This window comes from Culex pipiens, chromosome 2, assembly GCF_016801865.2.
Source record: "Culex pipiens pallens isolate TS chromosome 2, TS_CPP_V2, whole genome shotgun sequence".
In the NCBI taxonomy this organism is placed as follows: domain Eukaryota; kingdom Metazoa; phylum Arthropoda; class Insecta; order Diptera; family Culicidae; genus Culex; species Culex pipiens.
In genome coordinates, this window is record NC_068938.1 from 72,152,547 (window position 1) to 72,164,175 (window position 11,629).

Consider the following 11,629-nt stretch of genomic DNA (forward strand, 5'->3'; position numbering starts at 1 on the left):
AACAACACAGAAAAAAAAATGATGGTAATATTCATCAGGAAATGGTGACAGATTTTGTGGCAAAAAATATGTGTAATATTACATCAGGAATTGATGAATTTTCATCAGTTTCTGATGAATATTCATCAGGTTCACATTTTTACACATTTTTTGAGTAATATTACTCAAAAAATTATTAATATTCAACCAACCAAATTTTCAACATTCCAAAATTCAACTTTTTTTTGCTGTGAATCCTACCCCCAGACCCTGGGACAAACCGCCCAGACACTTCTCTGGCAGCTCCGTGACGTGGCCAAGCGAAACCTCATCTTTATGCCGGCCGTGTATGCGGCAAAGATAAACTATACGTGAGCTTAGGAGGGCGAAAAGGCAAAACACAGGGGCCGGTCCGTGTGGCCAGTTCCAGATCCAGTCTCAGGTCCAGCTCGGCCCCTCTTTTGTACTGGGCACGGTGGTTTGCACGAACCGTACGACAACTTACTGGTTCCGGAAGGGAATCATGATGCCGAAACCTTGGGAACCAGGGGCGTTTGAGGGAGTAACTTTAAAAAATCTAGAAAATAATTTATTTTTTAAGAATTTTTATTCAAATTCGAATAACTTTTACAAAGATAATAATCTTAAAATTCCTAAGTAACTCCTCTGGTCTCCTGCCAGCCCAGCCAGTGCAGGGTGTCCAGCTTCGTGCGGCACTGAGTGGTCCCCTGAAACACTCCCTTTCAGCCTACCCCCTGCCACCAAGCTGGAAAAATAAAGTGCTCCACGGTGCTGCCGTCTTCCCTCCGGGCAAAACAATAGAGAGTCCGGGAAAAACACGACTCATCCTGGTAATGCATGTGAAAACCATGATACCAGCAAGAAGTGTATGTGTCGGTGTACTGAACACGTGTGAAGTGGAAGATTTTACCCTCACAGGACTTGTTTCTGGGGAGTTCTGGGACGAAGTCGTTGGTTTTGAGTCGTTAAAGTTTATTTATAGAGGTTATGTGTGTATTTTTTTCTGTTTTATTCCCGTCTTCTCCGAGGTATGATGGATGACAGCTAGGGCCGCACTTTTTTGTAACTCCTGCTAGAAGAGCATCAGCTAATCCTGAACGCTGCATAAGGATCTTCTGAAGGGGTGACACGATGTGTTATCTACCAGGACTTGGTCAAACAGTCATTTTTACAAATACAAGCATTGTCCTGGAAAATACATAGTTTTGAAAAGATTTAAGATTTTCTAATCAAATTTAAGAACCTTCATCCTATCTCTTCACTGTCCCAATTTACCAGCAGTCTTCCCATTTCCGTAAAGAACCCAGTTGCCACCATGGCCAGCCGTAGAGAACGGTACAACTGTGGTACAACCCGGAATACAACAATTGCGAAACCGCCACGCCAACACGGAATGCAATGCATTCTGCTGCTAATACTGGAAATGACCGTGGTCATGTTCCCGGGTTTGGGCTTCTTTTCAAGTCACAATCTCTTTCCCAGTGTTTCTCCGGGATTCTTGCCACCACACTGCCTGGCTAGATGGTCAGTAGGCAGTCTCATTTGATGTTGTACTGCACTGACTAGCGGGTTGGTCGTTGGTGTTGTTGGTTCACGGTTTCTTGGCAAAACAGTGCGCTAGAAGTTCGGATTCGAAGAGGGTGATTCCATGACAAAAATCGAAGAAATGTTCTGTTCAAAGTGAAAATATCCACATTTCTTCTGTTGTGTGCTATCTTGTGACATAGACTATTTTGGTCGAAAATGAGTTAATGATAACATTTTACTATACTTAACAAACACTACAAGATGCTTTAATCCGATATTGGAAATTCGCTTCCGTTGCCCGGATATCGCAAAACACACTTGTGACTTAGACCATTTTATCATCAAAATGATCGTGCACACTTTTGATACATGTTGTTGGAAAATGTGGACATTTTTTAATTTTTTTCAAAAAATTGTGTTGATACTTATTTTTTTAAAGCAATTCTGTCTTTTGTTTTTGAAAATACACTGATTAAGTCAATTAAACCATTGATTTGAGCTAATTTTAGTTTGTATGGGAATTCTGTGCACACTTGTGACACGTAGTACAATTTTACTTTCACTTGTGACACGTGCTTTTCAGATTTTTGTTTACATAATTTACTGTATCTTTTAACTGGTGTGAACAAATTAGTTGAAACTTGGAGCGTTTGTTTAGCGATAGTATTTGAACCGATTGCTTCAAAAACTTTGACTCCATCTTTCATATTTTTGAAATTATTTACCATCAAACTTTAAAAATCGATTTTCTCGAAAAGCACTAAATGGTCGTTGTCACAAGATAGCACACAACAGACGATTTGCTGCTGTAAAAAAATACTAACATTCAGCGCCGTACCTAGGGGTTGACGCAGATTTACAAAAATTTCATGTCCGTTAAAAAATCCTCATTATTATTCAAACATAAAGGGCGACAAAAGTAAATGTAGAACTACAGAATAACCAGAATATTTGAATTAAAATATAAAAATATGTGATTAAGGGGCGCAATGTTTTTGCAAATTTATATTAAATGGTAAATTTTTTTTTTCTTCACAAAATGGGCGCTCAAGTGGCAAAAACCTTGTAACCTGCCACTCATAACTCAGACAAGCAGATGATTTTATATCCGAGAAAATAAATAGGTGTGTTCCCCTAGACATCCCAAATTTAATAAAACATTGAAGTTGTCTTTGTCTTATCATAAATTTATACTCCACTACTCTCGACAACACGCACACAATACACGATCGTCGTCAGATCACCCATAGACAAGTGTTGGGTGTTCTTATCCGCGTAATCCCCTTTCGCGCGCCACGACTGAAGCGACTACACTCTCACCTACCGGGTTGAAACAAGTGCACATTAGACGGGTGTCATGTGCAAATGGACAAAACTCAACAGCAGAAGGCCGATCGAGGTTCTAGCACAACCACACTAGTAGCCAACACTAATACTCGCAGTGCTCCACCGTGAAACTGTTATCTCTACAATCACGCGACTGTGTAATCCCGCGGGAGAGAGTGAGCTACCGAAGCCGATTGCGAACCGATATAGGCGTGGGGCGCACTAACATCGACATCAGTTACCAGTTGAAAGTCAAGCAGACCGGTTCTTCGTTCTGGAGGCCCACGAGACTCGTCCGGAGAAGTGTGCAAATTAGGAGTCTGACTGGTGTACGTGGTTGACCGCGTGGTCGCTAGTGGATCTTTTGTTATAACTTAATTTTCTATCTTGATAGAGCGTGGCTGGCCTAAGAAGGCCAATACTTGATCTGCGGCACTGTGTTTAACAGCCACGAGGCCACAGTGGGCAGGTAATCTTGATCTTGCCCTAGTTAGGTGGAAGTTGACCGATATTTAATTATGCTTAAACATGTGTAGTGATAGTCGCAACATCGAACGCAGTTTGCACCGCATGTGCAGGGAGAACAACTACTGCCTGTGTGTAACTACAATGGAGCTTGTCGAGTAGATTGAATCGACACAGGAGATCGGTAAGCAAGCCTGAAATGACCGGAGTGAAGAACTAGCGAAGTAGTGACTGTAACTAACGCCACCCTGTGCCGGCAGGCCTTCTATTCTATCCATATTCAACTCTAATTTCACCATGTCGGCTGGAGCCGTGATGCTGTGGAACGTGTCGTGGTTGGCGTCCTGCTACGGTAATACGGCGTGGAACGCTGGGGATGACCGGTGTTGGGCACTGGTCACCGTCGCGGATTTTGCCCGGGCAGTTCATCGAAGAAGCCGCAGCCGCCGTGGGATACACGTCACACACACACACTCCCCACACCTAGATTAGGCCCGCCAACCAGGGTCGTGCACAGGATTTTCGAAAGGGGAGGGTTTTCTCGAAAGGGGCGCATGGGGTGCTTGTTTAGATTGCAAAAGGGCGCTAACAGTCAATCTTTAAACTCAATAAATAATACTTTGGTATATTTTACATATGTTTTGCTGGTCCGAATTCTAAGTGTAAATATGGGTATCCGGCGCCGTCGCTCTGTGCCTTACTCAAACACGGAGGCGAAGTCCTTGTAGTTAAAAAGAATACTTGGTCTAGTACCGGCCGACAGATATAAAGTCAACTTCGTTTTTTTTTATATATTTTACATTGGTGCAACAGGAGACTACACCTTTTGAATTGGCGCTGCAAATCGTGTTGAATAGCGCCATGAAGGGGGGGCGTCAATTCGGAGTTTGAGCGAATTTGAGATTTTTGCGCAAATGAGAGTTTTGGCGTAAATCGGAAGATTGATGGGCCGGTCACTTGTGGAGCGTAAACGGGGTTTTAGTGAAGAAGTGTAGCAGTAATTGCTCAAAACAATTTTTCATAAGTTTTCTTTTTTTTATATTAAGAGTAGTTCTCTACGATTTCGCAATTTTTTTTTTCACGATTTTTAACTTTTCATTTTTTTTTTATTTGGATGAAACTTTGCCATGCACCATGCATTCTCTATGTCAAAAGAAGCAATTTTGCATCATTCGTTTTTCTATACAAATGTCCATCAATTCTGGGGGCTGATCATATTAAATTTATATGCAAATGAATGAGTTTCTATATCTTCACAAGGGATTATCTGATCGATTTGGTGTCTTGGGCAAAGCAAAAAATCCGATTTTTTATGTTTTAGGGGACTAAAAAAGACATCTACGGAACTTTAGTGATGATGCAAAATCTAAGTGTTTACCCTTTGCTGCCAATTTTTTTCGATTTTTTTTTTATTTTTCCCTTGTCATTTTGAGCAACTTTTGTTCTACGAAAAACTTTACTTCTCTTGTTTTATGTTGTTTTTGTTTAATTTTTAGTTTTTATATTTGCATTTATCTTGTTTAGTTGATGTTTTTTTTTGGTAGTATTTGGCCTATTCTAGCACCGAATTTGTGATGTTTTTTACAGCCAATTTTTCATTATTTTTTTGTATGTTTTTCATTTTTTTAAACTCTAGAACAAACCATTATCATTTAAATTGTTAAAAAATGCTTAGAGGTAGTCTGAGACAATAGAAAAAAAGTACAGAAAATATTAGTGGAAAACACAGCCAAGAAAAACAATCATTTTTTTAAAACATTGGTAAAGTCACATAAAACAAGTCACACGTTCTACCCTAATTTTTTTCACATTTTAAGAGTTCTTCTTTCCATTGCTTTTTAATGGTCGAAAATTTGTTAAAATATTGATTTTTGGCGAATTATTAGATCGAACCCCGTCTAGAGGTGGGGTTGGATTGTAGCTGGATAAACTGAATGTGTTCAACTGATCATAACTCGGAAATTACTGGTCCGATTTTCAATCGACTTTTCTTTGCATTCCCTATGTCAAAAGAAGCAATTTTGCATCATTTGTTTTTCCATACAAGTCTCCATACAATTTTGAGGGCAGGAATGGGTATGTAAACGTATGAAATTTTGTATCTTTGACTTTTCTGAAAATCTGAAAAATTAGATAAGAAACTTCATTTTTGGGTCAAACATTTGTAACAGACTTTTTGAGTATAAAAAATGAAAAAAGATAATTTTGAATATATTTCTATCGATTCCTTGACTTTTCTGAAGAAACGTCCTACAAAATCGATAAAAAGTAACAAAGTTGCTACAGGAAACAAAGATATATTTCGATTTAGCCCAGAAAATGTTCCGAAAAGGTACCTCTCTCATAAACAAAATTTGATAAAATAATTAACATATTAAAAAAATACTATCAACGCCTGAAAAGCACCATAGAAATGATGAAAATATTTTGAAAATAAGATTTCAAAGAAAGTTTCACAACACGTAAAAAAAATAATCAAAAAAAGTTAGCTTAAGCAACATAAAAATTATAAAAAGTTGCGCCTTGTGATGAAATAAAAATGTTTAATAAAACAATTTGACTACCTTTATGAAAATAAAATTTCACTAGAGGTGCCCTCATGACAAAATAAAAAAAAATGAAAAAGTAGAGCAACATAAAAAAAGATCAAAGATATTTTGAAAAAAGGACTTTATCAGCGGCGTTTTGTTAAAATAAAAACAAAATAAAATTATTTGACTATCGATGTTCCTCAAGCTATAAAGACTGTTAAAAACTAGTCAAACAAAGTGTGCCAACCGGCGCAAAAAATTGTTGTAGCTAGTTTAACAGAATTTTTATTTTGTTATGTTATCGTACGCCAAACTTTGTTTGGCTCTTATTAAACAGTCTTTATGTCGCTAGAGGGGCGACGATAGTCAAACTTTTTTTTTTTTTTTTTTTGGGAGGGTGGTCCAGCCGCACATCGTTGATGTTGAAACCTCTAAACTGGGCCCTCGTCCTGTCACGTCCGTCAGTAGTCTTGTCGTACATTACAACTAGAATCAGATCTGCCAATGAATTAGTACACTTCGACCAAATAAACACTGACGCTGTATGGATCTGACTCTAGAACAAATCTCGACTTTTTTTTGAAAAGGTCCTATAAACAAAATTTTCAATTTTTGCTTTTTGGGTGTTTTTAGAACCGCCTTGAGTCAGGGGTATTCAAAAACACCCAAAAAGCAAAAAGTGAAAATTTTGTTTATAGGACCTTTTCAAAAAAAACTCGAGAAATGTACAGTTGTGTGTTATTCATAAGTCCAACTTATTCAATTATTCATTTAAGTCCAAATATTCATTTGCTAACTACTTTGGATTGAAAATATAAATTTTAATCTAAAATCCTCTAAACTTAATGTTCAAAACTAAACGTTCCTTTAACTGTTGTAGTACTACTTCTATCAAAAAACAATAAAAATTGTGAACTGATATACAAATAGGATAGAAATCGCGATTTGAAAAATAAATAACCATTTACGTCAAAAGATCCGTAGTTCCTCGATTCGCAACAATGGTCAATACAACCATAATCCGAAAACCGTTAGTTCAACAGATCAACGAATTTTGTCCGATATCATTACATTATTGATTGATCGAGACTCTATGAACAATTTGACATAAACGAATGCCTAGTATTCTACATCAATCAAAGTTTAATGACAGCATTACTCTAACTTAACAATTGCAACTAAATTTATCATCAAATAGATTTGGAAAGCATACAGATTTATTTTAAATGCTAATGCTAAGCAACAAATCAATTGTACTATCCTAAAGTCCCACCTAAATCCCACATTGTGATAGTGAAAAAGTCACAGAAGCAGCGGTGTCTTGTGCAATTGTGATATTTTCACTATCGGAGAACTACCTAGTTCACGAAGACAGCTTATCGGTCAACGCTTAAGCCCTGGGGCTGCGACAAAGCGAGTTCTCGTAGCATGAAGTGGTGTCCATAGTGCTTATAAAAAAGAATGTATACCCAAATTTTAACTAATGCACTAGGATCAAATCATGCCCCTTGACTTTACAAGGCCCAGGGATAGTCAAACTTTTTTTTGTTGAATGTTTTAATTTTGTCATAATAGCGTTTCCAGTAAAATCTTATTTTTAAAATATTTTTATCATTTTTAAGCTGCTTTGGGCACCGATTAATCAACTTTTTTTTCAATAATTTTACCATTTTTTTCCCTCTTATAAGGGCGCCTCCAGTAAAACTTACATATGGGTCATTCCATCTGAAGCGGAACAGCATTTGAAAATTACCCTCTCCGATCCTGCTCAAATTTGGCAGGGCTGTTGATACTATCAAAACATGCAAGAATCCCGAATTTCATCCAAATCGGACCACCCCCTCCATTTTTGTACCTCCCCAAAACATCGACTTTTTGGCGATTTTTGAGCGAAACCCCTATCTTCAAACGACGATAACTCAGGAACCACAAATCTTAGAGGGTCGGTCTTAGACTCAATTTTGAAGGAAATTGGACGTAGAATCCATTTCCGTGATCAAAATTTTGATTAATTAATTTTTTCTACCTGTATTGCGCAATTGAAAACTTTAAACGGCCGTATCTCAAAACACCCCATCTTATTTTTTTGATTTGACCTCACCATCGTATTCCCCGTCCAATTTTACATAAGAATCACTTATCGACAGAAATTTATATGTTTCGTTCCAGAGATATCGAATTTTAAAGTTTTGAGTAGTTGAGATTACCTACATCAGCTTCATTCGCCGCATCTGCTAGAAGCACACAGGCCGGCTGATTAAAAACTGCTACCTGGTGTTCTGAGAGATGATTAATTTTATTTTTATAATTTTACGCAAATATTTTTTCAAATAGCTAATACCTTGATCAATCTTTTTTGTGTAAGGAATATTTATTGGGTTATTTTGAATGCACCGTTTTTTACGTGTTGCTAACCGTTTTAGAGTACTCCCGAGGCCATGACTAGGGCCTTTGTCATGGGCGGTAGCAAAATAGTGCTATTTCGTCAGCTGTGTGCTATCTTGTGACATAGGCCATTTTGGTCGAAACTGAGTTAATGAAGACGTTTTGCTATATTTAACAAACACTACAAGATGCTTTAACCCGATTTTGGGAACTCGCTTCCGTTTCCCGGATATCGTAATGCACACTTGTGACATAGACCAATTTATCATCAAAATGATCGTGCACACTTGTGACACGTCATACATGTTGTTGGAAAATGTGGAAAATTTCTCTTGTTTTCACAAATTTATGTTGATACACATTTTCTAAAGGCAATGCAATGTTTTGTTTTTGAAAATATACTGATTAAGTCGGTTAAACTATTGATTTAAGCTTATTTTAGTTTGTATGGGAATACTTGTGACACGTAGTACAATTTTACTTTCAAAACACACTTGTGACACGTGCTTTTCAGATTTTTGTTTACATAATGTATTGTATCTTTTAACTGGTTTAACCAAACTTGGAGCGATTGTTTAGCGATAGTATACGAACCGATTGCTACAAAAAGTTTGACTCTATCATTCATAATTTTGAAAATATTTATCGTCAAACTTTTAAATCGATTTTCTCGAATAGTACTAAATGGTCGTTGTCACAAGATAGCACACAACTGACGATTTAGCAAAAAACCCCAAAATCTGATTTATGGATTAAAAGTTTGATCATATTAAATCGATTTTTATATTGTGAGCCAGCTCCATTTGATTAAAAGATGATTTTGGTCACGGTACATTTAATTAACAAAATATTTATACGTGTGGACAGCAGCCGTATTGTGTTCCAAGAATCCAAGAATGATAGCAGAAAAAAAAACATTGTTGTTCTGACGGTGTCGAAGTCATCGCAACTTTATTTGCGGAATTAGCCGCTTCGCAGCAGATCAAACTTTGTAATTTTCTAACATTTTTCATTTTTATACTTTCCAGAAATCCTTTTCCTACTCCTTGTGATCGTCCTTCACTAGAATACAACGTATCAACAAATTTTATTAATTTTATTTCATATTTTTTTACTCAATAATGTATCGTGCACTTATTGTTCAGTGTTACTTACAAGATCAATTGCATTTTCCTGCACGCTCCGTCGTAATCCAATTCTGCCCTTTACTGTAGGTCGTTATTGCTCTGTCCTGTGAGTTAGCACAGAAATTCACTTAATTTTTTTTGAGCAGATAAACATTTGCGATTAAACTCCTGTTTCCTACAGTTATACAGTTAATTTTTGCTCAAAGTGATATAGATTATTTATGATGAATTATTATTTCAATAAATGATCAGGTAGCAGTTATTGATCAGCCCGCCTGTGTGCTTCCAGCAGATGCGGCGAATGAAGCTGATGTAGGTAATCTCAAAAACTCAAAACTTTAAAATTCGATATCTCTGGAACGAAACATATTCATTTCTGTCGATAAGTGATTCTTATGTAAAATTGGACGGGGAATACGATGGTGAGGTCAAATCAAAAAAATAAGATGGGGTGTTTTGAGATACGGCCGTTTAAAGTTTTCAATTGCGCAATGCAGGTAGAAAAAATAAATTAATCAAAATTTTGATCACGGAAATGGATTCTACGTCCAATTTCCTTCAAAATTGAGTCTAAGACCTACCTTCTAAGATTTGTGGTTCCTGAGCTATCGCCGTTTGAAAATAGGGGTTTTGCTCAAAAATCGCCAAAAAGTCGATGTTTTGGGGAGGTACAAAAATGGAGGGGGTGGTCCGATTTGGATGAAATTCGGGATTCTTGCATGTTTCGATAGTATCAACAGCCCTGCCAAATTTGAGCAGGATCGGAGAGGGTAATTTTCAAATTTGCACTTTTTCGTGCACAGTTGAGATGGAATGACCCATATTGAGAATTTACATAAAAATGTTTACGTCATAGGGGCGCCTCCATTCCATTTTCCATATCGAGAATTTGCATGAATTTTTTAAGTCGTAGGGGCGCCTCAAGTCAAATTTTTCATATCGAGAATTTGCATGATTTTTTTTAGTCATAAGGACGCCTCCAGTCAGATTTTCATAACCAAATTTGTATGATTTTTTTGAAGTCGTAGTGGCGCCTCCCATTAAATTTTCATATTAAGAATTTTCATAAAAATGCTTAAGTCATAGGGGCGCCTTCAGTTAATTTACATAATAAGAAATTTTATGATTTTTTTAAAGTCGTAGGGACGCATCCATAAAATTTTTCATAGCGAAAATTTTCATGATTTTTTACCCTTTCAGGCCTGAATTTTCAAAAAAATATTTTTTCAGTCAATGATGGGAAAATGATTCTTATGACCATACGAAAATTATAGGCTAGTTTTGGAAATTTTGATATTTGGGTCATATATGACCCATCAGGCTCGAAAGGGTTAAGCCGTAGGGGGGCTACATGTCAAAATTTTAATATTGAAAATTTGTTTAAAAAAAATTAAGTCGTAGGGGCGCCACCAGTTAAATTTTCATAATAAGAATTTGTATGATTTTTTAAGTCATAAGGGCGCCTCAATCCAAGTTGCCATATCGAGAATATGCCATTAAAGTCGTAGGGGCGTCTTCAGATATATTTTTACATTGAGAATATGTATTTAAAAAATAATTCAAAGCGGCGCTTCCAGTAAATTTTTTATATCCAGAATTTGCATGATTTTTTAAGTCGTAGTTGATGAGAATATGTTTAAACAAATTAGGGCGCCTCCAGTTAAATTTTCATTTTGAGAATTTTCATAAAAATGTTTCATTCATAGTCATAGGAGTAATTCTCGCTGAAAGTGGACCACTATTTACACAAGGTGCTCAAAAATCAAATGCAATGTACTTTTCCAATAGCCCCCACCAAGTTATGAAAGAAACCATGTTTGGTTGGTTGAACTTCTCCTCACCTCGGCGCCACGAAGCTAAAACATTTTTTTAAATTGGTAATTTTTTGACTTAGGCGCGCCTACAAAATTGCTAATAACTTTGCAAAACTTCAACGAACCCTTGATGTTTAGGGGTGTTTTGGAAAGGAAATGAGGAGAGCTTTCGAATGAACTTGTCAGAAAAATACCGTTCCATACATTTTTTAGCCACAAAACACCAATGTATTTTTAAAAGTCATTTTTGAAGGCCGGCGCCCCGCTTTATCGAAAAACTGACAAATCCATTCGAAAGCTGAGACGATTTCACACAAAGGACCAACAAATCTAAGGTGTATGTTCCTCCTATCTATTTTAATCTAATTTTGATTATGCGAGCACAGCGCTCCGTTCGCATTTCGGGCACCCAAAATGTTGCAATTTGCTTGCCCCATTTTAAGGTTTTGTCAAA

The 11,629-nt window shown here is 36.8% G+C and overlaps 1 long non-coding RNA gene across 1 annotated transcript; it reads left to right on the top strand.

The window, feature by feature from the left end:
- Window positions 1-2,596: 2,596 nt before the first annotated feature.
- LOC120423328 (uncharacterized) lies at window positions 2,597-3,835 on the top strand. The gene is made up of 4 exons (XR_005606223.2): window positions 2,597-3,182; window positions 3,248-3,322; window positions 3,390-3,502; window positions 3,579-3,835. It is a non-coding gene; the product is annotated as an uncharacterized LOC120423328 (long non-coding RNA).
- Window positions 3,836-11,629: the final 7,794 nt, after the last annotated feature.